The sequence below is a fragment of the Callithrix jacchus genome, chromosome 5 (assembly GCF_049354715.1).
Source record: "Callithrix jacchus isolate 240 chromosome 5, calJac240_pri, whole genome shotgun sequence".
NCBI lineage: Eukaryota > Metazoa > Chordata > Mammalia > Primates > Cebidae > Callithrix > Callithrix jacchus.
This window is the reverse complement of record NC_133506.1, coordinates 37,720,326-37,736,638: the sequence shown is the minus strand read 5'-3', so window position 1 is coordinate 37,736,638 and position 16,313 is coordinate 37,720,326. Positions and strand designations below refer to the sequence as shown.

General features: G+C 44.4%; 1 protein-coding gene across 21 annotated transcripts in view; it reads left to right on the top strand.

The window, feature by feature from the left end:
- The window catches only part of PTPRT (protein tyrosine phosphatase receptor type T), a 1,160,468-nt gene that overhangs the window by 825,493 nt on the left and 318,662 nt on the right, over nt 1–16,313 (top strand). The gene's annotated exons all lie outside the window — the stretch shown is intronic.

Sequence of the window (16,313 nt, the reverse complement as noted above, 5' to 3'; positions counted from 1 at the left end):
ATTTGCAATAACAGCCCATTAAAAGCTTTCCTTAATATGGAACTTTCTAATTAATGTAAATGGGGTGCAAAGCTTGGAAAGCCAAGTTGATTCTAATGTTCAGAAAGTAGGTAAAATAGGAAAGGGTCTTATTTTTCATTAGCAATGTATTAGGGAATCTAATGAAATCTTTATGGCTTGGATATATTACCAAAAAAAGTCACAATTGCTTTGTTTCCTGCCTCATTTCTCTGCCACCTCTCTCTATAAATATTGCTATGTTATACATTCGATTTGAGAAAATAGAATTTTCCTTTATCCAAAAAAAGGCATGGAGTTTGTGTCTGAATTGTATCAGGCTTGCTGTGTTGAAGGTGGAAGCGAACACCGTAAAGGTGAACATTATTTCCCAGATGTCTAAGTTGGAAACTGAGACCCAAAGAGAGGTGAAGACTAATTGAGTCATTTACTTATGTCTCTCTCCTCCTCTCTCTTTTTGTCTACCTTCCCTTCTTACCCCATTTTCCCTCTTACCTTTTCTTCCACTCCTCCTTCCTTTTCTTTCATTCACCCTGAAACGTTTATTGAACACTGTATCTGCCAGGTTAGGCTAGATTACACCTCAATAACAAATTCCCAGATCTCAAAAGTTAAACATCAAACATCAAAAGCTTATCTTTCACCCACACTATGTGTTAAAACATCAAACGTTTACCTCTTGCTTGTATGACATGTCCTTTAGGGGTCAACAGGGAGCAGAGTCACACAGGGACCCAAGTTGATGGAGCTGCCACCAAGCTGAACATTGCCAGTCATTGTGTCAGAGGGAAAATAGAAAGCAGCAAATTGGGCTTTGGCTCTTAAAGCAGTTACCTGGACAGAACAGGTCACTTCTGCTCACATTTCGTTGTCCAATACAAGTCATCTGGCCATGCCTAACTTCAAAAGGCTCATGAAAGGATCATCCTATAATAATTTAAAGGGCCCCCAATAGGGTTTGAATCTGGTCCCCACCCAAATCTCATGTTGAAATGTAATCCTCAATGCTGGAGGCGGTACTGGGTGGAAGGTGATTAGATCATGGGGGCAGTTTCTCATAGTTTAACACCATATTCCTGTGGTGCTGTTGTCACAAGAGTGAGTTCTCATGAGATCTGACTGTTTAAAAGTGTGTGGCACCTCCTTCCCTTACTCCCACTCCCACCATGTGAGATGTGCCCGCTCCCCCTTTGCCATCCAGCATGATTGTAAGTTTCCTGAGGCCTCCTCAGCAGCCAAGCAGATGACAATGTCATGCTTCCTGTACAGCCTGAAGAACTCTGAACCAAGTAAAACTCTTTCTTTTTTTATTGCCTTATTTTAAAATTACTATTATACTTTAAGTTCTGGGGTATATATGCAGAACGTGCAGGTCTGTTACGTAGGTATATATGTGCCATGGTGATTTGCTGCATCCATCCCCCATCATCTATATTATGTATTTTTCCTAATGATATCCCTCCCTCCCCTAGCCCTCTACCCCCCTGCTATTCCTCCCCTAACCCCCCAACAGGCCCTGGTGTGTGATGTTCCGCTCCCTGTGTTCTCATTGTTCAACACCCACTTACGAATGAGACCAGGCAGTGTTTGGTTTTCTGTTCTTGTGTCAGCTTGCTGAGAATGATGGTCCAAGTAAACCTCTTTCTTTATCAATTACCCAGTTTTAGGTTTTGGTTTTTTTTTTTTGAGATGGAGTTTCACTCCTTGTTACCCAGGCTGGAGTGCAATGGCGCGATCTCGGCTCACTGGGTATTTTTTTTTTAGCAGTGCAAGAACAGACTAACACACCCCCCCATGAGCCAACTGAGGTAGTAATCTATGATATCAAAATGAATTAGAAACACACCCTACTGTCGGGGAGCTCAGAGTCCAGTGGGAGAACCAGAACTCACTCAAGACAGCATGATGAGTGCAATGCAAAGCTACACTAAGCGCCCAAGGACCAGGCAGGCTTATTTTCTTTCTCCTTTGCCAGGCTTTTCCTGGGGACGCTCTGTTTCTTGCTGTGTGAACATCTTCCCCATTCCCATTGGGGCCCAATGTCTGGGAGGGAAACGCATGCTCTGTTCCTGTTCCCAGACCCAGAGGCTTATGAGAAAGGGAACTATCTGTGACCAACCAGGCTAGGAAGGCCTGAGGCTCAAGGGAGTGAGGAGTCCATAAAGGGAAGGCCCAGGCTGTCCAGCGTCTGAGGCAGCATAGTGAGTGTGGGCTAACCCTGACCTCTGCATAGCCTACCAGTCACTGCCTAATGCATCTCAGTGCCAGAAAGCTGGCGATTTTAGGGAACAGTGCTCTAGCACATGGAGGAGGCGGCAGGGTGAACTAGATCAGGGATCCATTCTCCACAGGGGGCTGGAGAGAGTGGGGTAAGGAAACTGAGGCAGGATGCTGCAGAGGGCAACACTGAAGTTCAAGGTCTTAAAAAATCAGCCTGCAGTAGCATTCTGGCCCCAAACCTCTCTGCTGAAATAGGGCTTAGGTTCTTAGTAGACTATCAGCCTCACACGGTTACTCTATCAGCCTTAGGCAGGACTGATTATGGGACTTATGAGAGGCAGAAATTAAACCTTTGGGAATGAAGCAGTCCTTGATTTTGGTGGGCTTGCTATGGATGGCCAGACTTCATACCCTTAACATCCCTCTGCAACAGGCCTTTTCAAAGCCTACGAGAAATGCTCTGGCTGCCTTTGTAATCACTTTCCAATCAGCTTCACAGAATTGTGAAATTGATTATCCTGCTGATCTCACACGAGCTTTGGAGGAAAGGACAGGAGCACCTTAATTCTTTGTTGAGTTCTGCACACTGATTCAAGGAGACTTTAGCTTTTCCATTCAACCCCAAGAGGAAGGAAGTTCAAATTACCTTGAAATTACAATTTAGGGGCATCAAGCCTCAGCTAGTCTGTTTCATTTTCTCGATCACCCAGCCAGGGCCAAGGCTGAGAAAGGAAGTACCTGGCATATAATTCCTTTGTAGGAATATGAAGAAGGGGTGGAGCTAGAGAGCAAGCTCCTGCTGCCCTGCATGGGCTCAGGTGCCACTGGGAAAGGTAAGCGTGAGAAGCTCTGGGAAGCATGCACTGGGTATCCCAAATTTGGGTCTGGTGGTTCTAAGTCTCCCCAGGAGACAATGATTAGGGTGCCATAGTTATACTAAGGCACTCACACTAGTTTTTCTTTGTTTTCATCTTCTGTTAAACAGGATTTCTCTCTTGCTGCAAGGACATGAATAGAACTTTGACATGCATTTCACCAGCCTAGGGATTCAGGAAAATCTTCCTGCAATAAAGGGGCTTGACCCGGGACTTGAGTAACGACCAGGTGTTGGCCAGAAAACTGGAAGTCCATCACAGAGGCCAAGGCACAGAGGCACTTTGCTGGAGCAAGACTGAGGGAGAGAACTGTAGGCATAAGACTGGGGAGGCTTGGCACGCCAGAGATGAGCACCTAAAGGCAGAAGCAAAGGCTTACATGTTAAAAATGAAACGCAGCATTCCAAGTGCAAAAATGGAGCTGTGGGGGCACGGTCGAAGCACCAAGTGGGGAATGGTTGCCTTGGAGACTTGCTGGAGCAAGTTGACTCAGTGTCACACCTGTCAAATTACACTTGGAATTCACAAGGAATTTCTTTTTTTTTTTTTTTTTTTTGCTAAATGAGGCTGATAAGTATTGAATGCTTACTCTATGTCAGAACTATTTTAACAGCTTTGCATGAATTACTTCACTTAATCATTTCAAAATCCTATGAAGTGGGGTTACCATTAGTATCTGCACACTACAGATGAGGAAACTGAGCCTCAGGAAGTTAAACAATTTGCAGATCATACAACTGATAAATGATGGAATCAATATTCAAATATAGACAGTCCGAACCTAGAGCCTGTATCTTAACCACGGCACAATGCTGCCTCCAGTGATCTTAGGAAAATAGAGCTTGTTCGTTCCTTTGTTCATTTCACAGATATTCACTGAGTTGCAGATATGCCTCAGGCTTTGTGCCAAGTTTTGGGATTATAGGGTTGTGCAAGATGGCAAGTTAGATTTCCACATGGAGAACTCAGTCTAGTGGGGAGACAGAAAATGAGTGAACAAATAACAAAAAATATCAGGTTGTAAAGAAAGAGTAAAATAGGGCACCAGGAGAGAAAACACAGGAACTCGAAAGGATCTTTGGTGCCACACAGCCCAGATTCTGACTTTTTGAGATGAAAGAATTGAAGCCAAGAAGAGAGGTGTGATCTCTAAGAATCATATAGTCAATAGGTATCTGAGAAGAGAAAGAATCAAAGACTCCTAATCTATTTAAGAGATACTTATCTGGTGCCTCGCACTGTCCTAGGCATCAGGAATGCAGTGCTGAGCAAGACCATCACAGTCCCTCTCCTCCGGGATCTTACATTTGTTCCCCTACCCTGTGGGGGTTGCTGTGCTGCCTGGGTACCTGAGGCTTTTCAGTACACACTTCATTTCATCAAATGTCAGTTTGGCTCCAGAATCTGAATTCTCAACCAGTGAGATGTACTACTTCTGTTACACCCCCTATTCTGCCCCCACCTCTGTGGCTGAGATAATCAGTCCTGCTCTGGGTAGAACCCCTAGTACTATTTCTGTACTGTTAGTTATAATGATGCTATTTTTACTACTGCTACGCTGTTGGTGCTGCTGTGGTATTCAGAATTCTGTCATACAGGTTCTTCCTATAGTGTTATTTTTGTGAATCACAGCATGAATGCTTCTATTTCACTCTTCCTTCACTTTTCTTTTCTCTCCTCCAAAGCCGTGTCTTCCACAGGCATTATTTACAGAGGTGGGAAACTGAGGCTCAGCACTAGGAAATGTCTCCTTAACAGTCACAAGGCTTACAGGTGGAAGCACAGGATTTGAGGTTGAGGTCATTTGTTAGGTTGAGGTTCTAGGTTGAGGTCAGTGGTACTTTCAAATTGAGGCAAAGATCTTGCAGCTGAAAGGCTATTGGTGTTTAGAGTCTCGTTATACATCCTACACCAATGGGATCCACTGGTTAACAACAGCATCAGAATCACCTGGGAATGTGTTTGAAACGCAGACTCTTAGGCCTCAACTCAAATCTTCTGATCAGAGTCTCATGTGTTCGCAGGTTAATGCTTGCAAAACACTGGTTTATGCATGCATACGTTTGTGTTAGGGGAATGCAATTGGGGCAATGACCAGTGTTTGCCCAGAGGGATCACCGCATCTTTACATTCTAGGAATAAACCACTTGTTGGAGGAATATTAGATTTGAGGATTTCTGGAGTTAGCACATACTCTGAGCTCAGGGGTCCACCTGGGTTCACAGGCACATCTTCCTGGCTTTTCTCTCTTCTGTGTGCAACTCCACCCGGTGCCTTACTTCTGTTGCCCTTGAATGTTTCTGCAAAGATTGTTCAGGCACGGGTGAAATGCAAAGCTTTGCCAAGAAGGAAACACAGTGGTGAAAATGGTGTTTATCCAGATTATCAAAGGAAGGAGGTAATTGCAATATGGACTAAGAGACAAGCAGCTGACAGCCTTACTCCCTCTCTTTCTGTGTATCTTCTCTTTACAGGGTCCAAACTATCACCAGTGTGTGCTTTCTTTAAAAGGGGAAATACGATAACGTCAGCCTCTGGTTTAATTCCACAGCTGGCATCCCACAGTTTTGTGAAGCTTGACTTCCTTATCGCGCCTTTTAAGACCCTTTGCAGTCTGACCCCGATTCACCACTCTTGCTCATCTCCCCCACCATAGACTCCATCACACAGAATTTCTCGCCATTTTCTTCATACTCCCTGGGCTTTTGTGGCTGGGGATCTTTCCTCAAGAGGCTCCTTCTGTCTGGAATTCTTTGCCTCAATCTGCTCAGGAGCTTCTTACTCCCATTTCATGTCACGAGCTCTGCTAATGTCCACCCAGCACCCAAGTCTGGGCTTTTCACCATTATATCTCCTAAATCTTCCCTTTCAGAAGGGGCCATGGAAAGGGTGAGGTTCTTGGGGTGAGGGTTAGAGTCTGGGTGTGAACTTCTCCCTGGAGAGGCTGCTATGCTGTGGTCAGGAGCACTGTGGAGTTTCTTTTCCAGAAAAGAAACGACTGTCCACCAACTGGACTGTCTGGTGCCCGGGAATGGAACAGAAGATATGTCTCCGCAATGGAGCTATTGATCACTGTCACAGAGTGCAACCAGCTGTAGCCTGCAGAGGGAACATGCTCTGGAGAAGTTCTCTCGGGGAGAATATCCGTTAATATGTGACTCGTGAGAGTGTGCTGAGGGTCAGCCAGTGTGAGAAGATTGTTTCCCGATGACATTTTTGAGACAGTTTTGCACTGAACCAACTGTAAAATGTCTCTCCTTTCTGTTGTGGGAACATACGATTGCTATTTCTCCCCTGCAGGGCGGAGCGTTTCCATCTTTCATCCAGCAAGCTTGTATCTTTTCAGCCCGTTCATCACAGTTTTCTCGTGTAATTGGGGATGCAATTTTCCCCATCCACTGTGATCATTTTGCTGTTGGCAAAATTCAGTCTTTGTATTCTGGAACTGTTTTAATTTGTAGAGCTTCCACATTTTTTCCCAAAGAATTTTTCTATCTTTATACCCTCCCATACTGCTCTATCTGCTAGGGTGGTTGTTTGTTTACTTCTGATTGCTTTCATTCGGATAGCGATGTTGAACACTAATGTTCTGAGCAGGCACCCCCTTGGTTTTGGTTTTAATGGGACTGTCCTGACTTTCACCACTAAAAATGAAATTGACTGTCAGTCATTCCCTGCTTTTCTTCATAGTGTCTATCTTTCACTTCCTTTTATGTTTAAATTAATAAAAACCTGCCTATGTATCCATATGTCTGTCTATCTATATCTCATTTATTTATTTGTTTACTTGGTTACCACCTCCTAGTTCCTTCGTTCTGTTATAACAGACTGCCACAGACTGGGTAATTAATAAAGAACAGAAATGTATTTCTCAGACTTCTAGGAGGCTGGGAAACCCAGGATCCAGGAAGGCAGGTTTGGTGTCCGGTGAGGGCCCAGTCCCTGCTTCCAAGAGGACACTTTGAATGCTGTGTCCTCCAACAGTGTAAAAGTGTTCCTGTTTCTTCACATCTTCTCCAGCATCTGTTGTCTCCTGATTTTTTAATGATCGCCATTCTAACTGGTGTGAGGTGGTATCTCAATGTGGTTTTGATTTGCATTCCTCTAATAACCAGTGATGGCGATCGTTTTTTCATATGTTTGTTGGCTGCATAAATGTCTTCTTTTGAAAAGTGTCTGTTCATATCCTTTGCCCACTTTTTGATGTTTTTTTTTTTCTTCTAAATTTGTTTAAGTTCTCCATAGATTCTGGATAGTAGCCCTTTGTCTGATGGGTGGATTGCAAAAATTTTTTTCACATTCTGTGGGTTGCCAGTTCACTCTATTGATAGTTTCTTTTGCTGTGCAGAAGCTCTTAAGTTTAATTAGATCCCACTTGTCTATTTTGGCTTTTGTTGCCATTGCTTTTAATGTTCTAGTCATGAAGTCCTTGACCATGCCTGTGTCCTGGATGGTATTGCCTAGGTTTTCTTCTAGAGTTTTTGTGGTGTTTGGCCTCGTTTTAAATCTTTAATTCATCTAGAGTTAACTTTTATGTAAGGTGTAAGGAAGGGATTAAGTTTCAGCTTTCTGCATGTGGCTAGCCAGGTTTCCCAACACCATTTATTAAATAAAGAATCTTTTTCCCATTGCTTGTTTTTGTCAGGTTTGTCAAAGATCAGATGGTTTTAGTTGTGTGGCATTCCTTTTGAGGCCTCTGTTGTGTTCTGTTGGTCTATATCTCTGTTTTGGTACCACTGCCATGCTGTTTTGATTATAGTAGCCTTGTAATATATTTTGAAGTCAGATAGCATGATGCCTCCAGCTTTGGTTTTTTGTTTTTTTGACTTAGGATTGCCTTGGCTATGCAGGCCCTCTTTTGGTTCTATATGAAGTTTAAAGTGATTTTTTCCAATTCTGTGAAGAAAGTCATTGGTAGCTTGATGGGAATAGCACTGAATCTATAAATTACTTTGGGCAGTATGGCTTTTTTCACAATACCGATTATTTCTAACCATGAGCATGGAATGTTTTTCCATCTGTTTGTGTCCTCTCTTACTTCCTTGAGCAGTGGTTTGTAGTTCTTGGCAGAGACCAAAGGGCAACAAAAACTCTAAGCTAGATCCCTCTAGCCTCTTATGAGGACCAAACCATCCTGACAATCACTTCTCCAGAGGCCTTACCTCTTAAAGCCACCACAGTGGGAATTAAGTTTGAACATGAATTTAGGAGGGGTCAAATTTATACCATGGCATTCTTTGTCTTTCCTAGGAGAATGTAACCTCTAAGAGGGCAGAGAGTGTGTCTCACTCTTCCTTGTATCCCTGGCACATGAGGGGCACTCAGCAGAGGATTGTTGGATATAACACAGAGGTGATTTTTCCCTTCCCTCAAGAAAGACTTTCCCTGTCCCCCAACTCCCCTGATTACAAATGTACTACTTTTTCTTTAGAAATTGATATCAAATTTTGTTAAATACATTTTGGAGTCCTTGGGATTAACTTTGAGCTATGGCTAAAGGTAATTTGGTCAAATCTTAATTACAATAATCCTGGAATTTCTGGAATAGATTCTTCCTTGCAGTAGTATATTATTCTTTTAAAATTGATATGCTAGTCTATAATTTTGTTTTTGGTTATTGGTTTTGTTTTGCTGTGACACTGCTCTCTGTGTCAGATTCTAGTTGTTACTAACTTCTTATAAGAAGCTTCCAGCCATGGGAATAACCCCAAAAGAAATATAAACCCCCCTCAGCAATGCATGAAACTCTCACTCCAGCAACTCTCTGTATTATCATTTTAAATTATCTTTACTGTTTAGAAAAGCAAACCTAGATATCTAATATAAACTTGCAAGTATTTGATTTCTAGTGAGGTTGAATCTCTTTTCCCCACATTGGTAATGTGTATCCTGGTGAATTTCCTGCTCATGTCATTTATCATTGTTCTTCTATTTGCATGTTCTTCTCCTTATTGATTTGTAAGAGCTTTTTCACATTTGAAAATATTAACTTTCTCTGCCATATATGTTTATGTATTTTTCATTTTGTTTAATATTATTTGATTGTTAAGTTTTAACATTATTACAGTATGATTTTTAAACTCTATCATTGTGTTTACTAAGGTACATTTTCTTCATTTCGTTGCATGTTTAAAAAGTCCAGACCAGAAGTCAAACAAGTAGCCACAGCTACTTACTTCTAATAAATGAATGGCTCTATTTATTTTACATTTGACACCTGATTTAACGAGGTTTCCCCTTGTCCACAGACCACACCCAACCTTTTCCTTGAACCCTGCCCCTGAAAAGTTCTTGAGAAGAATGAGCTGATGTTAAGAGTGAGACAGGTGGGCTATGGCAGTGATGCTCTCTACTCAGGGAAGCTGCAGCATTTCCCCTCGGCTGGCAGAAGCTGAAACACCCTGAAGTCACTGCTTTTCTCTTTAGATGTTAGGGGTTAGAGGTGCTGACTTACAGCTGTTCTGTTTCCTAGCTGCCACTTGCCTTCTCTGTTCCCACCTCCCTGGAGCGCCCACCTTCCAAACAGAGCCATAGGCCCTACCCCACCACCCTCTGGCCTCAGCTCAGAGTCTCCCCCTGGGTCCTGCTTGACTCATTCTGTGAGGTACCTCGCTGGCATCTTTGGCCCGTGGTTCCTGGTGCATGTCTTACTGGGGACTGTTCCATCCTGGAATTCATGAACTGGTGGGTGGTACAATGCAAGGAAAGCTGGACTTGGAATCAAACGGTGTGCATGTGAAATCTGACCTTTCATTCTCTGCTTTTGGTGTATCCACAGCTTTCCTCCCATCCCTGCACATGGTGTCACACCGTTCACACATCACACTACACAGAGTTGTGATCAGGGTCAAGTCAGGTCCGTGCTTTGCAAATGACACGCCTCCATATGTATGGCCATGATTTCTATTATTGCTACTGCGAATTGGTATGGGTATCAACAGGTTTATTTATAGTTTGAGGTTGCTGCTTCGGGCCACTGCTAGCATCAAGGCTGTTAGGCACATCCACGCAGCAGGCAGGTCATTTGAGGATGTGACAATGAAAAAGGAGGGGATTCATTCCCTCTGAGAGTCCGTGTCAACGATAGCACCCTTTCAGTTTACAAATAAAAACCTAAATATTTAGAAAGCCTAAGCTTCTGCATGAAAATAAGGATTAAAAATGAATATGTATGAACTGATAGTTCTGCAACTCTGTCCTTACAAGCCTGTCACTCTTTGAACAGAAGCCAGAGCCCAGCCTGGCAGAATACCACTAGCTCCATGACCTTGATTAAGTCACTCACCCTCTCTGAGCCTGTCTCTTCAGCAGTGAAGTTGGAAGGGTGATACTTAACTCATGGTGTTACTCTGCAAAGTAAATAATACGTATACTGTAGAGCCTAGTGAAATGCTTAGGCACACAGTAGGCACACAGCAAACTGTGCGTGTCCTCCATAGGCCCTGATTTGGCTGAGATCCTTGTCATTTCTTTCTGCCTAAGATGTGGCTGAAGTCTCTGTGTTTTGTTATGTTTTACTTAGACATTGTCTTAGTCCATTCAAGCTTCTGTAACAAATTACCACACACAGGATAATTTAGGAAGAATAGAAATTTATTCCTTGCAGTTCTGTAAGCTGGAAAGTCCAGGATTAAATTGCCAGCAAGTTGGGTGTCTGGGCTGGGTTCTCTTCCTCATAGATGGGAGGTCCTCATAGAGGGAGGACCTTCATGCTGTGTCCTCACAGGATGGAAAGGGAAAGGTAGCTCTCTGGGGTCTCTTCTATAAGGGTGCTAATCCTGTTCGTGACAACTCTGCCCTCCCAAAGGTCCCACCTTGTAATATTATTTTTTTTCAGAGTTATGTTTCAATGTATGAATTTTGGGGGACATTCAATCTTTAGCAAGCATCTTCTAAATTAAAACCCTTTAACAGAATCGAGAGAACCCTGGCTTGGTGCAGTGGCTCAAACCTGTGATCCCAACACTTTGGGAGGCTGAGGCAGGTGAATCACTTGAGGCCAGGAGTTCAAGACTAGCCTGGCCAATATGATGAAACCTCATCTCTACGAAAAATGTAAAAATTTAGCCAGGCATGGTGGCGCCTGCCTGTAGACCCAGATACTCGGGAGGCTGAGGCAGGAGAATCAGTTGAACCCAGGAGGCAGAGGTTGCAGTGAGCCAAGCTTGTGCCACTGCACTTCAGCCTTGGCAACAGAGTAAGACTCCATTTCAAAAAAAAATTGAGAAAGCCCTGTCTTCTTTTTAACAGTCACTCACTCTCCAGTCCAAAACTCCTATTTTCTGACCAATTCTCTTGCTCATCTGTCTTTAATTTTCTCCCTTCTCATGGAAACATAACCAACAGCTGATGGGTCTTCTCATCTTTGAAGGTCGGACTCTTCATTCTTTCATTACATCTTGGATTCTTAGGGAAGTAAGGGAGGCTTGGAGTTTCTCGAAACAGGGTGACTCAGCTGTCTCCCCAGTACCCCAAATAGCCTGAAGACTAGCTGCATAAACATCCTAGGAGTAGGGAAGGCTTGCTAAAAATGCTGATGTCCTGGCTACATTCTGGACCAACCTACATGGAGACTCAGCCCCAACCACCTGCCATATGATCCCTCTCAGGTGACCCCAGTCTAACCCCCAGGTTCACATAGATAGGGGTAGAAAGATTGCAATTTAGCAGCTTACCTGGACACAACTGATAATGTCCCCTTGATGAAAGCACTGATTCTGAAATTACTAGCCAATATTGTTGAGGCTGTTAACATTCCTTCCCTTGAACCAGGGACTGGGCTCAAATATATGATATAGTGGTAGAATTTCAGGCACTGGGCTTGGCAATTTGGGGCTAGAGGACAGCCCTAGGCACGGAAACTGAAGCTCATGTATTAATGCTACAGATATCTATTGAGGATCTACTCTTCTTTTTTTTTCAGGTGCTAAAGATACTTCAGTGACCACAGCCAACATGGTTGTGTTGCTTTTTGTGTGTTGCTTAGGGTCTTGTCTGAGTGGCCAATATTAATCAGATAAAGAGATAAATGTGAAATTGCATGAGTAATATGGGCTGTAAACATTTGCTTCCAAAGTAGCTGCCGGAGAGGGCTTGAAGTCGAATATTGGTTGCTTTTTCTTAGTGTATTCTCTGTAAGGGGTGCTCTGGTGGCAGATTTTAAGATGATAGTGGGAAGAAGCAGCAATGTGAGACATCAGACCAAATAATCAGTGCTTTGACTCTGAGTCACGAAGGACATTCTGGCACATGATGGTGGCTTTTTGATGTCCTTATTCTCTCACCGATCAGTGGTACAGATCCTGGCCCCGTGGTCAGGTTTCACCTCTGGGTGAAACCACTGCCCGGTGGGGCTGCTGTTCGGTACCACTCCAGAAGGCACCATCCCTATTGTTACAGTGTGAACAGTGTTCCTGGGAGTTATACACAATGGTGATTCTGGTCCTTTAAAAGCCACTGTGGCACACTGGACTCAAGCAGGGAAGGTTTGCCCAAGCAAGTAACAATAGAGCCCAGAACTGAAGGAAGAGGTGTTAACCAAATCCAGAGAGGGCGGAAGAGTGTGCTGTAGTGAGGAAGCAGCATGGCCAGAACCTGTGGTGGGAGATGCAGGGCCACGACCAGGGGTAGGGAGAAGGCAAGCACGGCCCGAGTGCAGAATCAGTGAGGTGATATGGGTTTCACAGCAGCCAAGGCAAGACCATGTGTGATCTTCAGGCCACATTATAGAGGGTTGTTTTTATCCTAAGAGCAATGGAAAACGACTGAAGAACTTGAATGTTTTAACAGTAAGGATCGATTGCATTTATCGAGTGTTTATTATGCCCAGGCACTGTTCTGGGGGCTTTGCAAGTATTCTCTCAGTTATTACTCATTCTGACCTCTAAGAAGGGGACATCCTTGTCACCTTTAACAGAAAAGGAAATCAAGGTACCCAGATGCTAAGCACCTTGCCCAAAGTCTCAAAGCTAGTAAGTCCTCACATTGTTAATCACTGCAGACAGTTGCCTCCTGCTTTTGACAAGAAGTGAGTAAGGGTTCCTGCCGTTCTTGAGTATAGCAAGGAAAGTCATAGCCTGTCCCCTGATGAAAAGGCCCACCCCTCTTCCAGGGACATGTCCAGGTAGGGCAGCATGGTATGCTTGAGTGTATCTGTAGATCAAGGGGGAGGCTTGACACCAGGCACAGGTACGGACTCCTGCTGCTGGCCATTATCTGGAGCTGGTACCTGAGGATTCCTACAAGGGAGAGAAGCCCTTATCAGCCCACACAGCTGCTTCCTGGGCTGTTTCCCCCAGGGAGTTACACAGCAGTGAAATGAAGGCATTGACATTCAGTTCCACTTCTTGGACAAGCTGTGCTTCTTTGAGGAGCACCAGATACCCTTATGAATTAATGTGGTTTGGAGTCTGTAGTTTGGATGAATCCATGGCTTATAGCAGGCAGAGGTTTCAGGACTTGGGACGGGTAAGCATGGACTTGGACACAGAGAGAGGAGGGGACAGGGAGGCAGCTGCTGAGCTAGGGGAGCCAGCATCTCTTGGCTGTTTGCTGAGGAAAGAGCAAAGAAGAGATTGAAGATCCAAATGAGGTGTTTATTTAGGTGAGATGCTCTCATCAGGGAAATATACTTTTTAAGAAACACGACATTCCTCAAAATAGCTCAAATTGCCTTACAGAAAATCTTGAGCAGGGGATGAAAAATGATTTGGCATCATGGACATGCAATTGGAAACCTAATACCAGGCTTCCCTTTCTTTCTCCTGTCCGTTGTCTCTGCTTCTTGCTTCCTTGCGTCTGTCTGCCCTGTCCTCCTTTCTGCATGCTGCCTTTTCTCTTTTCTTGGGTGTTTATTTTTTTTCCCTGTCACCTACTTCAGAGCGTGTTCTTCAGCCTGCAGTGGGACTAACTCTGGCCCCACTATCTCCAAGCCATTAAGCTTCAGCACCTTTTATTTTTATTTTGTGGCTTAATACATTCAGTCCTCTTAGCAATTGAATACGTTTCCACAGCACCACTGACTCTGTAATAGCAATGGTGGTTCAGGAGCTGGGAGAAGTAGCCTCCAAAGCATAGGTTCAGGATGGAGAGGGCATTCAAATTCTCCAGATACACCCAGATTTGGAGACAGGTAGTACGTTCCTTCTCTTACAGTCTCATTTATTGTTGGAGTGCTCTCATGGTTCATGAATTATTTATTCTTTGGAGGCAAAATCTGGGCCCCTGGAATGTTTGTCATTAAATGAAAGAGCCAAGCCAGACATGATGGCACACATGTCTGTAGTCCCAACTAGTTTCGAGACTGAGGTGGGAGGATCACTTGAGCCCAGGATTTCAAATCCAGTCTCTGCAACTCACCGAGACTATAGAAAGGGAGGGAGGGAGTGAGGAAGGAAAGAAAGCAGGAAGGGAGGAAGGGAAGGAGGGAGGAGGTAGATGGGGGAAGGAGGTAGAGGGGGCAGGTAGAGGGAGAAGGGCAGGATTAGGGAGAGGAGAGGAGAGGAAAAAAAGAACCGGACTCAGAGAGAACTCGCCCTGCCACGCACACACACTGGCTAGGCAGCCCAAGGCAGTATGGTTGAGCCACGGTATACCCTCTCTGAGGTTAACAGTGAACCCAGTGAGGCAGTGATAAGGCAAGAAGCCAATATAAGCAGATATCCATGGGAGTGTTTTTATATTTATATTCAGAGCACTTCAAAGAATATTTAAATTGCTATTACTTTAGCAAATGTCTTTCATGCAAATTTTGATATTTTTCAATGAAGGAGGCTTCATCCAAATCAATGCAATGATTCTTTCCACCTCCTACGTGAAACACCCAGCACCTTTTCATTACACACCTTCAACATGCTAAGAAGAGAGTCTCTGTGCTGCTTTCCTCACATTTGGGGCTGGGGGTGTGAACTCTGAATCTTAATGAGAGGCTGGAGTTCTAGGTGTAAACCTTGTAAAGAGTTTGTGTAATTTTCAGTATTGCCTCGGCAGGTTACCTTGTCTCTGAAACCCTGCCAGGTTCCCAGCCCTAATTCCTCTACTTGAAGGGCAATGGGTTTCAAAATCCCGGCGTCCCCGGGAGACTAAAGCTGGAGGCTACACCTGCTAAAGATCTGGGAAAAAACTCTTCCATCCTCCCTTTCTATAGTCTCACTATTTTGCCCAGACTGGATTTGAACTCCTGGGCTCAAGCAATCCTCCCACCTCAGTCTCCAGAGTAGCTGAGACTACAGACATATGTGCCACCATGTCTGGCTTCACTCTTTCATTTAGTGACAAATATTCCAGGGGCCCAGATTTTGCCTCCAAAGAATAAATCATGAACTATGAGAGCACTGCAACAACAATAACAACAAAGCACCACCTTCGGAGAGCACTGCTCACCATAACCTTTGGTGTCTTCACATCAAGGTCCACGCTCCTGAGATTTAGCTTGGGATGGCCCTGCTAGATCAGCAATGGTCATCTTCTCAGATGCCTCCTCAACACCCCGAATTTGTGTTCATTTTTCCTGCCCAGGGCATAATCTGTGACCCTTATTCTTCCCCACACTCATCCGGAAGGAGCCCTTGGAGGAGGCCTCCTGGGAGATTATTGAGTCAGGCAGCTGAACCAGAAGGAAAGGTCTAGAAACTGGGCTATGCAGCATCCCCTGGGCCTGCGGAGCATGGAGGTGGGACTCATACATCAATTTGTCCTCTCAGGTCTCCACCACCCAGAGCTGGGTGGAAGGACCCCAGGAGATTGGGGTCCCTGTATCCTGCATCTATGGCCTGAGTTGGAGCTGTTACCTTTCAGGACAAAGAGTTCAGTCCCGCAACCAGTTCTCACCATGAGGTCTGTCTCAGTGACTGACTCACAATCTGTAGCAGCCCCTATGCCAGCGAGGCTAGATGCCTAGATCTTTCAAGGACTCACAGAGATCTCGTGACCGTCCCCTCAACCCTCCTTTTACTGCATATCCCACTCTTCTCTCCTGGAAAGCTCTTCTCTTGGGTATCCCCTTAGCTAATTCCCTCACCTCTCTGATGTTCTTGCTGAAATCTCGCTTTCTCAATGAGCCTGCTCAGTCTCACCCCTCAATTCCTTGCCCCTGCACGCCTGTCCTCCCCACCCTGCTCTGCTGTCTCCTTTCTTTTCTTTAGTTTTCTAGAGAACTTATTATCTGCTAACATACCAAATAAATGGCATATCTATTATGTT